Source organism: Panthera pardus, unplaced genomic scaffold (genome assembly GCF_024362965.1).
Source record: "Panthera pardus isolate Hobbes unplaced genomic scaffold, ASM2436296v1 HiC_scaffold_16, whole genome shotgun sequence".
Lineage (NCBI taxonomy): Eukaryota > Metazoa > Chordata > Mammalia > Carnivora > Felidae > Panthera > Panthera pardus.
This window is the reverse complement of record NW_026526721.1, coordinates 12,857,856-12,876,095: the sequence shown is the minus strand read 5'-3', so window position 1 is coordinate 12,876,095 and position 18,240 is coordinate 12,857,856. Positions and strand designations below refer to the sequence as shown.

Genomic DNA, 18,240 nt, shown 5'->3' with positions numbered 1-18,240 from the left:
GCACGAAAGCTAGGCTTGAGCCAACCCCTTCCTGTTGAAAGCTTGCTTCATCCTTTACTTGCTTTGTCTTGGTAAGCTGAGATAGACACATAAAACGAGGCTGAGTGGGACTACAATGGCTGACACACAATTGCACATTAGCGTCGGTTATCACTGCCATTCGCCTGTTGCTGAAACGTCTTCATCAGAAATTCTTGCCTTCCTCCCACCATGTTGTTTGTGGAAGCATCCTTCCTTGGACCTTCTCCACACAGCATCCAGCCTCATGGGCTACAGTCTCCTTCCTTCTGGATTGTGGCTCTCCCACCCTGACTCCTTTATGGATTGGGAATCTGAGCTCTCTCTCTCTCTCTCTCTCTCCCTCTCCCTCTCCCTCATTCCTCTCTCTCTCCCTCTCTCATTTCTCTCTCTCTGTCAGCTGTTCTACCTTGGAGAAGTTACTTTCAGAGAATAGCCTGGAACCAGCACTGAAGCTCCAGCGGGAAGAGACAGTCTTGAAGGATTACATCCCATAGCCCCAGACAAAGATGCAAGCTGGATACCCTCAGAGCCCGCAGCCCCCCAAGCTGGGTCTTCTCATCTCCTCTGCCGCTGTAGGTGGTTCAACATGGGTCAGGCGTTGTTCAAAAGAAAAGATGTTGGCAATTTGCTCCTCGGTATCTGTGAGTTTCAGTGAAGTTACAATCCAGATCTGGAGTATTTGCCTTTCAAGAATTATCTCAAAAACCCTGGTTAAAGGCGTTCCAGGACGATGGAAAATTCTAGTTAACTTAGGCCAACGAAATGTGACTGTGTTCAAATATCCAGAGCCAGTCCGGGGTGGGGCAGATGACAATGAGATGACAATGAGAACATACCCAGAACTGTCTGAGATGATCACATTTACTTTTTTGATATCTATGTCATAGTTTCAGCTCATTTAGTCTTGTGTTGCACTAAGACCCTTGGCTCTTCCTCATGGGATGCTTAGATTCTGATAAATTCAGTCTTCAGGGGCTGAGAGGTTGTGTGCCCCGTGTTTTAGAGTGTGGGGGTAGAGGCAGCAGACTTCCATTCCAGTCCGGGTTTGCCCCTGAAAAGCACCATGAGGCTGAACAAGTTATTCCTAGGCTCACGTTCTTCATCTGTAAAATGATAAAGGCTCTGAGCCTGTTTTTATTGGAAACTTGGGGGGAAACAGTATCGCGAAGTCAAGTACAGTTGACCCTTGAAATACGAGGCCTTGAGGGGTGCTGACCCCCACACCCTGCACAGTTGAAAATCTGTGTGTAACTTTTGACTCCCCCGAAACTTAACTCCTCTAATAGCCTACTGTTGATCAGAAGCCTTACTGATGGCATAATCAATTGATTACCACACATTTTGTATGTTACATGTATTACAAATAAATACACAATAAGGTACGCTGGAGAAAAAATGTTCTTGAGAAAAATCACAAAGAAGAGAAAATACATTTATAGTACTGGACCGTAGTTATCGAAAAACACCCATGTATGCTTGGGCCTGTGTAGTTCAAACCCATGTAGTTCAAACCCGTGTTTTTCAAGGGTCAAGGGCAGTCACTCTTGCTTATCCTCAACGTCTCTGGTTACTAACCAGGGTTGTGGACGGAGGGCCAGCTTGCCCCGCTTAGTTCACACGCTGCCTCGTACTATCCACACCTGTGGGTCGTCCTTCCTGTCTCATTTCATGGATGAAGAAGTGGCCCAGGGAGGTTGAAACACTTCCCAAGGTCACACAGCCAGAAAGTGGCAGAACTGGGGTATGAACCAGAGTCTATCTAACCCCCAATTTTTTTTTTAACACTTTTCTAGCATGTTCTATGCTCCGGGCACTGTTCTAATGACTTCACAAGTATTATCTCACTGCATCCTAACAGCTCTTCGAGGTAGGTACTGTTACTGCTTTCATTGTGTGGATGAGGAAACTGAGGTACGAAGGGACCAAGTCACTTGCCTGAGTTCACACAGGTTAGGGTAGCAGAGATGGAATTCAAACTCAGGCGGCCTGGTCCTGGCTGCTTCACCAAGCTGTTCCTCACTGCCTCTCGAAGTTCTAGTTTTCTCAGTGGATGGCTGCCTTCCTGGTATAGACATGCCCCCTTCCCGTCTCCCCTCAAGCCACTTAGTGGGGGAGCCAACGCTCCGGTGTTGGTCCCACGAGACCGAAAAGGTGAACCAGTCCCCTCCCCCCGGCCTCCTCCTCAGAAGCCAGTGGCCTCTGGCAGCAAACTCAGGTAGAGCCTGAGGGGGTTAACCGTGAGGTTAGCTGCCAGTGTAGACAGCTCAGCTGTGAGTTCCCCAAGAGAACCATCTTGTCAGTGCTGTCCCTGTTACCGGACCAGAGCCAGCACCCAGTGTACCTGTCCCCTGCAGGGACCCCATCCCCTAGCAGGACTCCTCCTAGGACATCATTTCACAGCATGCAAACAAACAAATTCTTAGAAAGATAACCTGCCGCGCCCAACACCATGAGATTCAACTCCTATCTGCCTGGGCTTCCATAGATGCGCGCCGTTTGGCAAAATAGTCTAGAGACTGTTGTCAGAGGAGACCCACTTTCTTTCCAACCTGGATTTTCTCTCCTTCGCGGGTCCTCCCCGGGCATCTGTGTTCAACGTGCTCTCTGATCAATGACATTATCTTAGTCTTTCTGTTTTCTATCGTCTTCAAAGCTGAAAAAAAAAAAAAATGCCCTTGGAGATTTGTCCAAGAGAAATGCTGAAAAGAGATTCTGCCAGAAGCAGGAGAAAAAGCTCTGGGTTACCCTTTAAAGAGAATTCTCCTAAGAACGTCAACTGAAGAGGCATCCCGCCACACTGCTCATCAACACGTTTGAAGCAGATGGCTTGGCAGTTAGGAAAAGGGTGAAGTGATCAGCAGCAGCCAACGAGCCGGCTTGGCTCAACTCAGCTGTAAGTGCACTACGATTCCATCTCCTCCACCGCAAAGATATCACGGCAGCCTTCATCACCTGCTTCATGGGAATCGGATCACGTGTCGGATCATTCTCTTGAACTTGAAAACGAATACCTCCGAAACCACGAACACAAAAACAAATGAGGTTGGTTAGTTTTTGAAGAGTACATGCTGATTCCTGGTGACGGCTGGGTTTTAAAACGTCCAAATCATCGGTGTCACGTTGAAATCAAATGGGACTATCTTAACCCCCAGTCATATTGACTGCTTCAGAGGAGGGCTCTTGACCCCAGCGCCACAAATCAGAGTCAACCCAGAAGCCTTTTCTGGGGCTATTTAGGACTGTTTATCCCCCCCCTTTCATGAAATGGCCAAGCTTGGGGGACACAGAGCTGAGGTGTCTTCATCATCCCACGAATAGAACCTACCCGAGAACGAAGTCAACATGGAAGCAAGTGGGGAAAACAGGGTGAGCGGGCTCCTCGTGACATGTTCTGATACCCCATCCAGATGTGCCCGAAAACAGAACCTCGCTTGGACTTTTCGGGAGGCAACAATTCCCCCAGCGTGGCCAAGCCCCTAGCTTTTTGAAATTTACGTCTATCTCATTTTTTTAGCCCCCCATGCCAACCAATATATGCATTTAAGGATATACATCTGCTTCTCAGCGTGGCTTTTGTTGCATTCCCACAAGCTGTCACATGTCACAATTTACTTAGCACTCGAAGTAAATTACCTAATTTACTCAGCACTTAGAAAATATTAGACATTTTCTAATACCCATTGTGATTTCTTACTGGCCCCGTGGGTTACTTGGAAGCATGTTGCTTAATTTTCAGACATTCAGGACTTTTCTGGATTCCTTTTAGTTATTATATCCAGGTGCCACCTGTCTGGAAATTTTATGCACAGGTTCTCATTTTCCTTAAGGTTTTCCACGTCGAGTGTTTTGGAGACTCCACATAGGCGTCTTTCTTAGACGTGGCCATGAGTCAGTTCTCTTTCTTCAGGGGCCACGCCAGTCCCACTGTTTCCTGATGCGAATTTGCAATGTGGGGTGTTATCGGCTGGTTATTTCGCATGGGAACGGGGGCCTGGAGTCTTCCGGATGTAAAGCTGTGCCTCATTCAATGGTGGAGGGGAGAAGAAGGTTTAGTTGGCCTACCCAGCATCCCTTCCTTGGAGGAACGATGCTTCCACTCTTCCACGTAGTTCGAGGGGGGTTGTCAGTCCTTGTAAAGTCCCTCTCTACACGTTTTTTTTTTTTTCGGCAGAAAGAGGCATGTGACTCAGGCTGGCCAATCGGAGTCTTTCCTGGGAATGTTTTATAGAGCTGTCCAGGAAGACTGTCTTCTTCAACTGCAAGATCATGAGTGTGAGTCTCTGGGGACCTCATACATAGCCCATGGGAAAGGTTTACAGAAAGAACAAAGTCCGGCTGAGATAAGTAGAGCTGAGAAATGGAACAAAAGCTAGAAAAGAGCCCTGCTAGCATCACTGGAGCCCTTAGGTCCACTTGAAGCTCGAGTCTCCCCTATACTTGCCATGTCCACGAACACACAAATTTCCCTTTCGCTTATTTGTCACATAAAACCAAAAGAGCCCTATATGCTTATGGTGGGTTAAAGGGTGAACCCCTCCCCTCAACTCCAGACCAAAAAATAGTTGTGTCTGTGTCCTAATCCCCAGAACCTGTGACTCTTACCTTATTTGGAGAAAGGGTCTTTGCGGATGTAATTAAGGGTCTTGAGAGGAGATCATCCTGAATTACCTGCATTGGCCTTAAATCCCATGACAAACAGCCTTCTAAGAGACACACAATAGAGAGGAGAAGATGACATGTGACAACGATGACGGAGACTGGAGTGACACAGCCACAAGCCCAGGGATGCTGGCATCTGCCAGAACCTGGAACAGGCAACAGACAGGATCTTCCCAAAAACTTCTGGAGGGAATGCGACTCTAGTGATAGATAACTTGATTTTGGACCTCTGGCCTCCAGAACCGTGAGAATAAATTTCTCTTGTTTGAAGTTACCTGTGTCATAGTGCCTTGGTCCTCACCCAGACCCACATCTGCCGTAGAGTGTCAGGCAACTGGCAAAAAAGACTTCCGCCCGCAGAGGGAGGGAGCTGGGAGACAAAAGAGGGAAGGCTTGCAAATCCCCAGGCAGAGACACTCGGTAGGAGCGATTGGGTTTCTCTGGGAGAAGCTGAAGTAGAGGAAGGTGGGGAACTAGGAAATCCGAGCCAAGCACTGGGTCATCATTATCCTCCAGGTGCCCACGGAAGTGAAAGGCTAAAGAGAGAAGACCTGGAACAGGGCCAAGACGAGAACACTCTTCCCCCTTGCGGTCCCTAATGGTATGATTGAAGGAGGAGGAGTGTTGCGCAGGGAGAAGGCATGAGACAGGAAATCCACAAACTCCCGTGCAGGACTTGGTGAAATATACGTGGCTGTGTGATGCTGTTGCTGGTGGAAACCCAGAGCCCAAGCCCTGCTCCCCTGCCGCCATGCTGTGCTATCCCCAGCTGTCACAGGGGCACCCTGTCCTGGCCCTTTTCCTCACCGGATGCTCCTCAGGATTCCTGGCATCGACCCCTGTGCCAGAGCACACACTTATTCGCCATTACTCCAAACAGCACAAGCAAAGGCCCACTATGGAGCAGTCAGGCAGTCACCCCCCTTTTAGGTGAAAGAGAAACGCCAGAACGCCTTCTTTGAATAAATCTGGTTATAATGTAAGTAATTACTATTTCTCACGAGCAGAAGTACAACTAAAAGTCAACATCATGCCAAGCCTCTTTAATTTCAGAAGGTGTTTATTTTCCCTCCAAAGCCAAGTAATATCTTTTTATTTTGTTTAATTGCATCCACATGGGGAAAAAATCAGAAACTAGAGGTATTTGAGGTTCCTGTAAAAAATAGTACTTTCTCCCACCTAATATGTGGGTTGCGTTCCTGGCTTGACACGTTATGTTTGTCTGAGCGAGAAACGAGCCCCTTGGGAGATTATTGTCCACTTGATGGAAAGCCAGCTAGGTCTGTTGGAACGGGCAGACGCGCTGCGCGTTGTTGGGAGCTGGGGGGCGGCGGGATGGGGGGGGGAGAAAGAGGGAGGGGAGGGGAGATTGGAGTAGCCCCGCCCCTTCGGGTAAGACGCCCTATTCGGGAGCTCGTCTCCCAACTTTGTCCAAATAGGACAGGTTTTGCCTTGTGTCACATATACCTTTCCTTCTTTAATAATTTCTGACGGTATACAGGAATGTTTGACTCTTAATAGAGGAGACTGTAAATAAGGGAATTGAGAAGAGTATTTTGGAGGGTCATATGCAATTGGGTAATTTTTCCCCAGATGTTTTAACGTTATATCACATTCATCACATCTAAGACTATCACCTTAAATAATTTCCTGTTATCCTCAGCGCTGATTTTCAGATTATGTATATATGCAGTGGAACTTGTTTTTCTCAAATGAAATCTTACACAGATCCTCAACATATAACAGATAAAAGTACAGCTTAAGCTAAGTTCTTTACAAACCACAGATGAGAGACTGGGGCCTTGACCAATGTGAACCTTACCGAAACGATGCTAGAGTAAGAACTGAGCACGCATAAAGATGGGGACCTGGTTGCTTCCATGTTTAAACGATTAGAAGGCCAGAGAGCACAGAGGAAGGAACGGGGAGAGAGGCCAGTGCACTCCCGGCCACAGGGGCCCCCTCCTCCAGCCTCCACCGGGGGATCACAGGCATCCAACTCGCAGAAGAACCTTTTTGAGGCCACATCCCCCCTTCCGGGCTTGGTCACCCTGTGGCGAGGTGGAGGGGCCCAGACACATTTGCACATCTGGTTCTGATGAGGGAAAACCCACCCAAGGCAGAGTGGCTTCAGTTTCCCAGAACAGCTGCTGCCCTCTCCTTCTTCTGGAAAATCCTTCTCCTCCTCCCATAAGGAAGGATCCCAGGCCTGTTCTCCGTAGGAAATGTGCTCTCAATAATGTTCACCATCAAATGAAAACACAACTATCCCCTTGTTCAAGAGAATGAGAACCACTCACAGTAATGTCGAGATTCTGTTAAAACAGAGTATTTCCTTCCCTACTTTTCCAGAGCAAACTACCATTTTGGAACCCTTCGCATGCTGTCTGAGAATGACAGAATGTGTCACTGACAGCAAGGGCTTGGCGACAAGTTCATGGCGGGACTTCTACAGAATGAACTGGACTTTCTGTACCTGCGTTCCCTCACCTGTGAAACTAGGGACAGGGCTCAGATGGAATATTCTGGAATTTCAGAATAACGCAGCACGAGCCTCCGGCTGCAGAGTCCATTCTCAAAGCATTTAGCTTTGAGGCTGTCAGAGAATGAGCTCGAATTCAAGGTGCTGCAGAACTGAAAGGAACCAAGAGCTCTATTGGTCCAAATCCCTGCATGTCAGGTGTGATGGTAGTGCTTATGTGTCCGCTTGGCTAGGCTATCGCACCCAGTGATTTAATCAAACTTGAATCTAGGTGTTGCTGTGGAGGTATTTTTGTAGATGGGGTTCACAGCTATAATCAGTTTTTAGTAAGTGAGGAAGATTGCCCTCAATAATGTGGGTGGGCCTCATCTTATCAGTTGCAGGTCTTGAAAGGCAAAATCAGATTTTTGAAAGAAGAAATTCTGCTTCAAGACTGTAACATAGGGGGCACCTGGGTGGTTCAGTTGGTTGAGCGTCCAACTTCAGCTCAGGTCATGATCTCGTGGTTCGTGGGTTCAAGCCCCATGACGGGCTCTGAGCTAGCTTGGAGCCTGGAGCCTGCTTCCGATTCTTTGTCTCCCTCTCTCTCTGCCTCTCCCCTGCTCATGCTCTGTCTCTCTCTCTCTCTCTTTCAAAAATAAACATTTAAAAAATTATATATTTTTTAAAAATACTGTTAACATAGAAACCCTGCCTGAGTTTCCAGCCTAGTGGCCTCCTCTGCAGATTTTGAACTTGCCAGTTCCTATAATTGCATAAGCCAATTTCTTAAATCTCTTTTCATAAGGTAGGTGGTCCTAGATTGTTATTGCTAAGAAACTGACAAGCCCAGGGCCCAGATCTCCTTGGGCTCGTACCTCTTTCCTGTTCTTCCTACCAGGACATACCTCTCATCCAGTTAGTGACCTACAACCTAAAACCTTACTTTAAACTGAACTTCCCTTCCCGAAAGAATTTAGATTCTTCTAGCAGAGCAGCATTTTTCTCTGCGAGGCGTGGACACAAATACTTCTTATACCGCCCCCCAATACATACATATGCATGCAAACATGTTTAGCATGTAATGAAACAAAAATTTCCTGAAATGATATTTCTCAGATGCAATACATTCGATCACTTCTATTTTATTGTACTTCACTTTTGAAAAATGTTAGTCATATGCTCTAGGTTGCTTGTTTGAGCCAAAATTGCCCACGATGGCCGATGTGTCTGGTGCCTGTAACACATCTCCCTCAGTCACAGCTGTGCTGGAATGTTCTGTGTGAGCTCAGGCTCACTTCACTCACGGCATCTCACTCCAGGCATGGGGTGCAGAGACCCCGGGCCCCTGTGGTGGTCCCTTTGGCTCCTAACCAAGTACAGCCTGGAAGTGTGGGGCAGTCCTCAGTCGGTGGGGAGAAGAGCTGGTCGATGGGTGGCCCAGCCCCCACCTTCAAACAGAGCACCTGCAGAAGCATTCTGTATGCTTCTCAAGAGGACCACCGCGGCGACCTTGACAATGCTCCTTATGTTAGCTCCCCTTTCCCTGCCTCCCCTGTCCTGTCGCAAACTATGGGCTCCTGGCATCGCCTCCCAGATCAATCACTTGCCCTGACTCCAGGCTTCAAGGCTCTACTTTCAAGAAAATTCAAACTCAGACCCATCCTTCTCCTCACTGTAGGAACCCTCTACAACTCCCTTCGGATGGTCACCGTGTATTTGCTGGTATCTCCAGGGATGACAAGCGTTCTTATTTCCTCAGCTCAGTCTTCTCGTTGCCGGACAAGTCAGGGGGACGGAAGTGAGACAGAGGGCATCCAGGACTTCCCACGGGTCGAGCGCCGTGCTACTGTATTCTTTCACTCTCTTTGTTAAAAGGTAGTTTCGGGTTTTTTTTAGACTTTAAAAACAGGCAAACTAATTTTTATAGTAGCTTTTTTGAGATATTTATGTTCCATACAATTTACCTATTTAAAGTGTACAAGTCAGTGGTTTTTCATATATTCGCAGGGTTGTGCAAACCTTACCCCAGGTTTAGGACATTTCCATCACCTAAAAAGAAACCCCATGCCCATTAGCAATTACCCCCCATTTTCTTCCGACCACCACCCCACCCCCAGCCCCAGGCAACCACGGATCTACTTTCTGTTTCTCGGTTTGGCTATTCTGGCTATTTGATATAAATGGAATCACACAATACGTCCCCTTTTGTGTCTGGCACAGTGTTTTCAAGGTTCATCCATATTGTAGCAGGTTATCGGCACTTCATTCCCTTTGTCACGGAATAATATTTCATCGTATGGATATGCCACATCTTGTTCATTTATTTTTCACTTGATGGACATTTTGATTATTTTGAAGAGTAGCTTGTTATGTTGCACTACAATCTGCCTTGGAATTTTGTCTTAGCTTTGAACTTCTAGGTTAACCCATGACAAACATCCTCCTTCTTCTTGCAAGATCCCCATGGTGTGGCTGTTCACCATCAGAGGCTGTTGATGCAATGGCGTGATCTCTAGTCCATGTCCTTTTCACCATCCTGATCATCTCCCTCTGACAAACCCCAGTTTACCACAACCATCCTAAAAGTGGGATGGTCAGGGAGACTATCACAGCAAGTACTTATCCTTTTAATTATTCATTTATAGCATAATTAATGATAAGACAACAAGTTGAATGAGAATCGTACTAAGAAGCTCCAGAAGAGGTGTCCAAAAGAGGGTACATCCATTTTTTTTTAAAATACTAATGTGCTCTGAGAAAACTAAGGGCCCATTTTACTACAGTGACCTTCCTCTGGTCAAGGAGGAGGGCCCAGCTGCAATAATAATGCCAATCATTCAGGAAGCAGTTCAGTAATGTTCCTTTGTGAAATAGCTCCCTACCATTCTTTTCTCTGCTGTGTAAATGTGACCACATAATTACTTGCAGCTAAAGAAGAAGTTTGACAGAGATAGACCTGCTATATAGGTGTCCAAGAGAATGAAAGGGATGGAGAGGGAAAGAAGGGCAAAGACTGCCCCATGACTCTCTTGTACTCCTCATCAGCACTGGTGATCCTAGCTGCACAATTTTTGCTGCAGAAGTGTGTCTTCCCAGATTGAAAAAGGACTCTTCTGGTACAAGGGCCCATCTTCAACCTGTCCCTAATATCCTACACAGGTCTTTCCGTAACCCCTACAACTATGTGCTCAGTAAATATTTTTAGAGAGTAATAAATAAAGGGATGGATGGGTGGATGGATAGATGGATTGATAGATGGATGAATCGATGATGGATGGATAGATGGGCGGATAGATGGATGGGTGGCTGGATGGATAGATGGATGATAGATGGGTGGATGGATATATAGATGGATGGATGAACGGATGATGGTGGAGAGATGGATGGATGGATGGATAGATGGGTGGATGGGTATATAGATGGATGGATGAATGGATGGTGGTGGGGAGATGGATGGAAGGATGGATGGATGGATGGATAGATGGGTGGATAGATGGATGGATGATGGATGGATGGGTGGGTGGATGGATAAATGGATGAATGGATGATAGATGGGTGGATGGGTATATAGATGGATGGATGAATGGATGATGGTGGAGAGATGGATGGATGGATGGATAGATGGGTGGATGGGTATATAGATAGATGGATGGATGAATGGATGGTGGTGGGGAGATGGATGGAAGGATGGATGGATGGATAGATGGGTGGATAGATGGATGGATGATGGATGGATGGGTGGGTGGATGGATAAATGGATGAATGGATGATAGATGGGTGGATGGGTATATAGATGGATGGATGAATGGATGATGGTGGAGAGAGGGATGGATGGATAGATGTGTGGATGAGTAGATGAATGAAGGAATAAAGGGAGAGAAGGAGGGATAGAAACACATAACCACAAAAATGGAATCATCACCTCAGGGTTTAATCAAAAACTTGTATTGGGAAGCAGCTGGTCCAGGCCTGATCATGGCCAGCTTCTGGAAGCTCACTCTGCTTCTTCCAGTTGGTGAAAGAACATATCTTTTTCATATACTCACATCTGTGTCGGGTCTCCCAGTAGCCTGGGCAGAAACTGAAATGCTTACCATAATAGTTCAGACAATGTGCATGGAAGGCTCTGTAACTGTAAATACCCATTTGGGTGTGAATTGGGTGGGGCAGCAACACTATTATTTCCTTAGTGTGTTTGGGTACAGGATGCTGATAGGTATTCTGTCTGCCCATTGGCAATAGCTTCAGCCTGCCACGACCCTTCTCCTTGGTGCTGTGGCAGGAAGTTGAGGGCTAAAGAGTGTCAGGTGGTTATAGGAGCCTTAAAAAGTGGGGTCACCTTGCCCAACTACCTTGTTGTACAAATAAGGAAGCTAAGGACAGGAAAGGAGAGGTGACATATTTAAGGTCAAGTGAGTAGTTAGTAACTGATCCAGAATTTGGACCCAGGTTACATGATTCCTCCTTTCTTTCCCCAGACTTTCTCTCTAACATCTTGGCTGGATCATTTTATAAGGATCAAATTCATCTCGAAACCACTGCCGTTACTTTAATGACACCTTTCTGGAGACCCCAGCAGAGCACAGGTGAGTACTACAAATTCTCTTCTGTTCCTTTTTTTTTTTTTTTTTTGAACTTGTTGACTTAATGGGAGGGTCTCCTGGCTCCTTTCAACCCATTTCTTTTTTTCCCCAGAGTGTCCTTTATCTCCTGGTTTGGCCCAGTGGCAATAAGCCTGAAATATGCTGGTGAGAAGGGGAGGCTTACAGAGCCTTTGAGACCCAAGTGATGTCTCCGATGACGCACAACCTCCTCACAGGACGTGGTGGGCTTAAAAAAGCTCTTTCCAATCACTCAGATTATTTCCCCTGGTAGAGCTCTGGCCCAAAATATCCAACAGTCCATTCCCAGTGTGCTTCTCAAGGCTCAGATGCTGCAAGGATGACGATCTTCCTGGGAAACGCAGCTGCTGTTACATAATAAGGGGGGGGCTCTTCCCTGTCTTAGCAGAGACAACCGTCCCTGTTGATTGGGGCAGGGAATTCATCAAAGTCATACTTCAGACTCAGCGCTGACACTAACTCTCTTGACTCCGAGCATTCTTCAAACTAGAGAGCACCTCATTTCTGCCTCTGGTAGGAAGCAAGCATGTGGGAGTCAGAAGACCCAAGTGGTGGGGGGTGGGGTGGGTGACTGCCTGTCCTGGACTTGTCGGGTGAGTCACCTGACCTAATTGAGTTTTAAGTTCTTTATCTGTGAGATAGCAATAGTAATCATAACAGCTCTGTCACGGGCCGATATTACAAGTAGTGAGAGCCCTTTACATCAAAAATACTGCTGGGGCGCCTGGGTGGCTCAGTGGGTTGAGCCTCCGGCTTCGGCTCACGTCATGATCTCGCAGGTTGTGAGTTTGAGTCCCCCATCGGGCTCGCTGCTGTCAGCCTGTCAGTGCAAAGCCTGCTTCGGATCCTCTGTCCCCCTCTCTCTACCCCTTCCCCGCTTGCGCTCTGCCCCAAAATAAATAAATATCTTAAATAAATAAATACTACTAACGAAAAAAATTATTCAACGACCCTTGTGAAATCACGGCAAGGGAGATTTTATTCAAGGCAATAAGGACTAGGGACCACTGTAATGGGGAGCATTGGACTCAAGTCTGAATACCACATGGGCACGTGAGATTGATAGCCACGGGGCAGGGTGGGAGCCAGTGGATGGATATTATTAAGAGGAAACATCAGGGGTAAAGGGGGATTCTTGCTAAGTGGACCAAGGAGGATTCTTGCTGAAGGCAGGCTGAGGGGATCAGAAATCCTCTGCGGGATGGTGGAGGATAAGAAACTGGATCCAGATGGCAAAGGTCGGGGATCCTGGCTGTGTTGACTCGGCAGGATTGTCACCAAAATGGGGCAATGCAGAGGTGAAGATGAGAGTCCGAAAGTCAAGGTCCTGCTTGCGACGTTCAGCGGAGCCGAGTAGTTTGGTAGAGGAGGGAATCTTCGTGAATACGAGTATTAAATGTCTTCCGACCTGGTTGCTTAGGACCGGTTGATAGCAAAGGGGGAGCGAATGGAGAAACCGAGGCACCAACGCCTTTAGAAGCGGGCCCAACAACTGACCTTCGGGCCAATCCCACCTTGCCCAGAGGCGATGGCCCACGCGGCAAAACATTTCCTCCTTAGACCTCAGATGCCGGAAAAATTCATCTCCGTTTTGATTTTCCAGTTGCAGACCTTGCGCATAAGGAAGTAGCCGAGCGGAGACTGATGGTTCCAAACAGCACAGTGAACCAGCTGGGGAACGAATGGGGGATCCAAGCGCTTCCCCAGGCGCTTCCCCACCCGAACCTAGGAACTCAGGACGCCACTTCCGGGAGGCCTCACCTGGATGCCCACTTCCCCTGGCTCAGGAGTTGGAGGCACTTCGACAGGCACTCTAGGGGCCTCTGGACTACAGGTATGCTTCGAAAACACCTCTCTTTTAAAAAGCAAGCTCACAGGGCACCTGGGTGGCTCAGTCGGTTGAGCATCTGACTTGGGCTCAGGCCACGATCTCACAGTTCGTGAGTTCGTGCCTCACCTCGGGCTCTGTGCTGACAGCTTGGAGCCTGCTTCCAATTCTGTCTCTCTCTCTCTCTCTCTCTCTCTCTGCCCCTTCCCTGCGCATGCTCTCTCTCTCTCAAAAATAAATAAACACTAAAAAAAATTTAAAAAGCAAGCTCACCGACCCCTTCATTTTTCAAGGATGGCAAAAAGATTGACTGGATTTCACACGTCCAAGGAAGCAGAGTTTCCCTTCTTTCCCCTTCCAGGCCGCTGCAAACATGTCACCGCCAAACCACCAAGGTTTTGCTGGGACGCAGTGGGACAGTGCGACTTTACCTCGTGAGCTTCTTCCTCGCCATCTGTGCTCCCCCAGCACTCCTCAGTTAAAACAGACATATGGAATTGGAGAATCGGCCCCAGAAAGAAAAAAGCGAGAGTCCCGAGCTAAGGAGTTTGGGGGGGGGGGGGAAACGTGCGTTTTCAGAGAAGGAATGAGCAGCCGTTGGCTCTCGCGGGCTGGTTAATCATAATCAGCAGTGGGCACCCCAGGGCCCCCACCCCACCCGGGGCACAGTCACCGCCCCTCGGTGGCCAATGGACGGCCTCCTGCCGGTCGGGACCTTATTACTTCCTCCCTCCCCGCCCCCCACCCCTGCTCCGCCTCCTAGGCCTCACTTGGGGCTGCAATTAAACTTTTCAACTTGGAAGGTAAACATCAGGGAGCCAAAGGGGTGGGTTCGGAGGCTTCACGGAGACAGCTAAGAGGTCGGGCCCGGAAGCAGCCAGCGGAGGCCCAAGGGCTAGAGGAAAAGGCAGACCGAGGGGGGAGGTCTGCGTGTCTCCCACAGGCCTCCCAGCGCGGGGAGGGAGGTGGGGAACCGGTGGAGGGGTGGAGGATGGGAGCTTTATGGAGAAAGCCTGGTAACCCTGGGAGGAGGGGAGAGCGAAAGACAGAGGCGGGGAAGAAAAGAGCCACTCGAGGTACACAAGCCAGAGGGAAGTTTCTCCCAAGACTTATGAAATCCAACCACGCTCTTTCCTCCAATTCTTATTTTCTAAAATTAACAGCAGAGTCGCAGAAGTAGCTTAGATTGTGAATGCAGCTTTAAAGGGCTCTGCATATTTTTTGTGAACGTCCGGAAGGAGATCCTGTTTATTTCTCTGGACCCCAGACACCCCACCCCCACCTCACCGCCCCAGCCTCCCCTGCTGAGTCACTTTGGCTCCCCCCCTCCCCTCCAGGATGGTCTGTATGTAAATGAGGATGCCTTTTATAACATTTTAGAATAGTAATATTTGTTCTGCCTCACTGATTTGGCTTGGCTTTTCTTTTTTAATTAAAAAAAAATTTTTTTTGACGTTTTATTTATTTTTGAGACAGGGAGAGACAGAGCATGAGCAGGGGAGGGTCAGAGAGAGGGAGACACAGAATCTGAAACAGGCTCCAGGCTCTGAGCTGTCAGCACAGAGCCCGATGCGGGGCTGGAACTCACAGAACACGAGATCATGACCTGAGCCGACCGCTTAACCGACTGAGCCACCCAGGCGCCCCTTTAAATTTTGTTTAATGTTTATTTATTTTTGAAAGAGAGACAGTGAGAGGCGGAGGGGCAGAGAGAGAAGGAGTCACAGAATCCGAAGCAGGCTCCAGGCTCCGAGCTGTCAGCACAGAGCCCCACGCGGGGCTTGAACTCATGGAGTGTAAGATCATGACCTGAGCTGAAGTCCGACGCTTAACCGACTGAGCCACCCAGGCGCCCCTGGGCTTGGCTTTTCTGAAATGCTGGTTGAGCCCCTCTTGCGTATAGTCCTGCAGACACCCTAGTTCCACTGCAATTTGGAAAGTTTGTGTGGTGCCAGGGAGAGCCAGGATGTGATCTAAGGAAGGAGAAGGGTGGTCGAGTAGAGGAACATAAGACCAAACTATGAGCCATGCGTGATGCATGAAAATTTAAAGTATATCAATTTCAGCCAACAGGTTAAGTTCTAAGTCACCCGTTCTGGTCGGTAGTTCTGTCCCCTGGGGATTCTCTTGTGTTTCAAGTATTCTTTTACTTTTAATGCACTTTGTACCTTTAGCTGAAAATGTTGCTCCAAAGGTGCGGGCCGGATTAAATGACTGCCCTGGGTTTCAAAGGGACTCCCAGCAATTCTCGACTTCCCAGGGGGGCCATACACCTGATCTTCGAAAGGCCTCTGCCCAAGCCCTGGCTTGGAGTCCTGGAAACGGCATCTGCCTGCAACCAACCATTTCACAGTTCAGAAAAATAGTCACAAAACTGGAGTGAAGAGTAGTCCTGTCCCATGTTCAAGTACAAGCAGCCGGTTGGTGCCAGAGCGAAGGCTAAATCCTAACTCCGAACCCCTACCCTAGTTCACACATCTCACTCCACGGCCCTCCTTCGAAGGCTGGAGCTTCAGGAGCAACCTGCTGGAGGAACGTCTTCAGCCACCAAGATGGCATCTTTGTGCTTGGAAAAAAAAAAAGATACACAACCTGGTCAGCAGAATGAAGAGACCCGTGTCCAAGGAGGTAGCCATAGGCAGCTGAGTATTAAGAAAGAAGCAGAAATTTGGAAGGTCTCAAGACTTGGAGGCCCCAAGAACCCAGGATAGCAGGGATGTGGGTGGGACTAAAACTGATACCAGCACAAGAAAGAACTAGACCTCCCAGATGGATGCAGCCCGGAGATTATCCTTCCCTGACCCGGCCAGACCTACATCAGAGTTTGCTCCTGGAGAAGCTGAACCCAAGTGCCTTGGACTCCGAGATACCGGGAGGAGCCTAGTGGGGTGAGATAGCACACTGAGGGAAGGAAGGTTGGGAGAAAGTCAGCGTGCCTTTTACTCCCTCTGGAGCTCCCAGACACCCGAACACTGGGATCCAGGCTTGCACCCCAACCCAGGCAGGAAGTTGGAGCACTCCTGGCTGCGGAAACCGAACCGTCCAATGGGAAAAGCCAACAGATACTGACACATGGAAACCCCCGTGAGATGACAAGATTCCTGGCCAATCCCTTGGGGTCGGGTCTACCAGTCAATGGGCTCAACCCAGGCACAACAGAGATCCTAGTCCAAAGCAGGATGTACCCCTCCTCTCTGCAAAAAGAAAAAAAAAAATGGTGATGAAACTCACATAGTATAAACCTACCCATTTTAAGGTGAGCAACTCAGTGGCAGTTGGTACATTCACAATATTGTGCAACCACCCCCTCTGTCTCTTTCCAAAACATTTCACCGCCCCCAAAAGAAATCCTTGTGCTTCACTTTTGACTAAAACGTGGGCAACCAGGTGTCACCAGGCATCTGAGGGAAAAGTTCTAGCCTGAATGACAGAAAAAGACAACAGGTAAGAGGAACTCAAACGACAGAGAGAGGGGCAGGAGCAGACCTCTCCGTTATTATTTATTTATTTGGTTTTAGTTCTGATAATTATTATTAATTGTTGTTATGTTAGTTTCACGAGCGCAGTGTAGTGACTCAACACTTCCGTACCTCACCTGGTACTCATCACGACAAGTGCGCTCCTTCGTCCCCATCACCTACTTCCCCCGTTCCCCACCCACCTCCCCTCTGGTAACCGTCAGTTTGCTTTCTATAGTTAAGAGCCCATTGGTTTAAGAGCCTTGGTTTGTCTCTGTCTCTGTCTCTTTTTCCCCTTTGCTCATTTGTTTTGTTTCTTAAATTCCACACATGAGTGAGATCATGCAGTATTTTGACTTATTTTGCTCAGCATGATGCTTTCTAGCTCCATCCATGTTGTCGCAGATGACAAGATTTCATTCTTTTTTATGGATGAATGATATTCCATTGTGCATATAAACCACTTCTTCTTTTCTTTTTTAGCTTTTTGAATGTTTATTTATTTTTGAGAGAGAGACAGGGTGCAGGTGGGGGAGAGGCAGAGAGAGAAGGAGACAGAGGATCCGAAGCAGGCTCCAGGCTCTGAGCTGTCAGACAGAGCCGGATGTGGGGCTTGACCCCACGAACCGTGAGATCACGACCTGAGCCAAAGTCAGATGTTTAACCGACTGAGCCACCCAGGTGACCCCCACATCTTCTTTATACATTCATCTATTTTTAAAAAAAAATTTTTTTTAAAGTTTATTTATTTTTGAGACAGAGAGAGACAGAGCATGAACAGGGGAGGGTCAGAGAGAGGGAGACACATTATCCGAAACAGGCTCCAGGCTCTGAGCTGTCAGCACAGAGCCCGATGCGGGGCTCGAACTCACAGACCACGAGATCATGACCCGAGCCGAAGTCGGCCGCTCAACCGACTGAGCCACCCAGGCGCCCCTATCCATTCATCTATTGATAGACACTTGGGCTGCTTTCATAATTTGGCTATTGTAAAGGGGTAGAACATATTTATTTATTTATTTATTTATTTATTTATTAGCATTGATTCATTTTTGAAAGGCAGAGAGAGACAGAGTGCAAATGGGGGAGTGACAGAGAGGAAGACACAGAATCTGAAGCAAGCTCCGGGCTCCGAGCTGTCGGCACAGAGCCCGACGCGGGGCTCAAACTCGCGGACCACGAGATCAT

At 48.1% G+C, this 18,240-nt stretch overlaps 2 long non-coding RNA genes across 4 annotated transcripts in view; one reads left to right on the top strand and one right to left on the bottom strand.

The window, feature by feature from the left end:
• The first annotated feature begins 1,812 nt into the window (after positions 1-1,812).
• LOC109249692 (uncharacterized) overlaps positions 1,813-18,240 on the top strand; it is a 33,773-nt gene continuing 17,345 nt past the window's right edge. For both annotated transcript variants that reach the window (XR_002072710.2, XR_002072709.2), the window contains exons 1-4: positions 1,813-1,888; positions 8,904-9,019; positions 11,623-11,730; positions 13,376-13,600. This is a non-coding gene — a long non-coding RNA (uncharacterized LOC109249692). The remainder of the gene's footprint in view (positions 1,889-8,903; positions 9,020-11,622; positions 11,731-13,375; positions 13,601-18,240) is intronic.
• On the bottom strand, positions 12,728-14,267 carry LOC109249691 (uncharacterized). 2 transcript variants are annotated; one of them, XR_002072707.2, is made up of 2 exons: positions 13,868-14,267; positions 12,728-13,437 (listed from the first exon to the last, which is right to left on the bottom strand). It is a non-coding gene; the product is annotated as an uncharacterized LOC109249691 (long non-coding RNA). The 2 variants fall into 2 exon arrangements; XR_002072706.2 differs by having other exon boundaries at positions 13,872-14,267.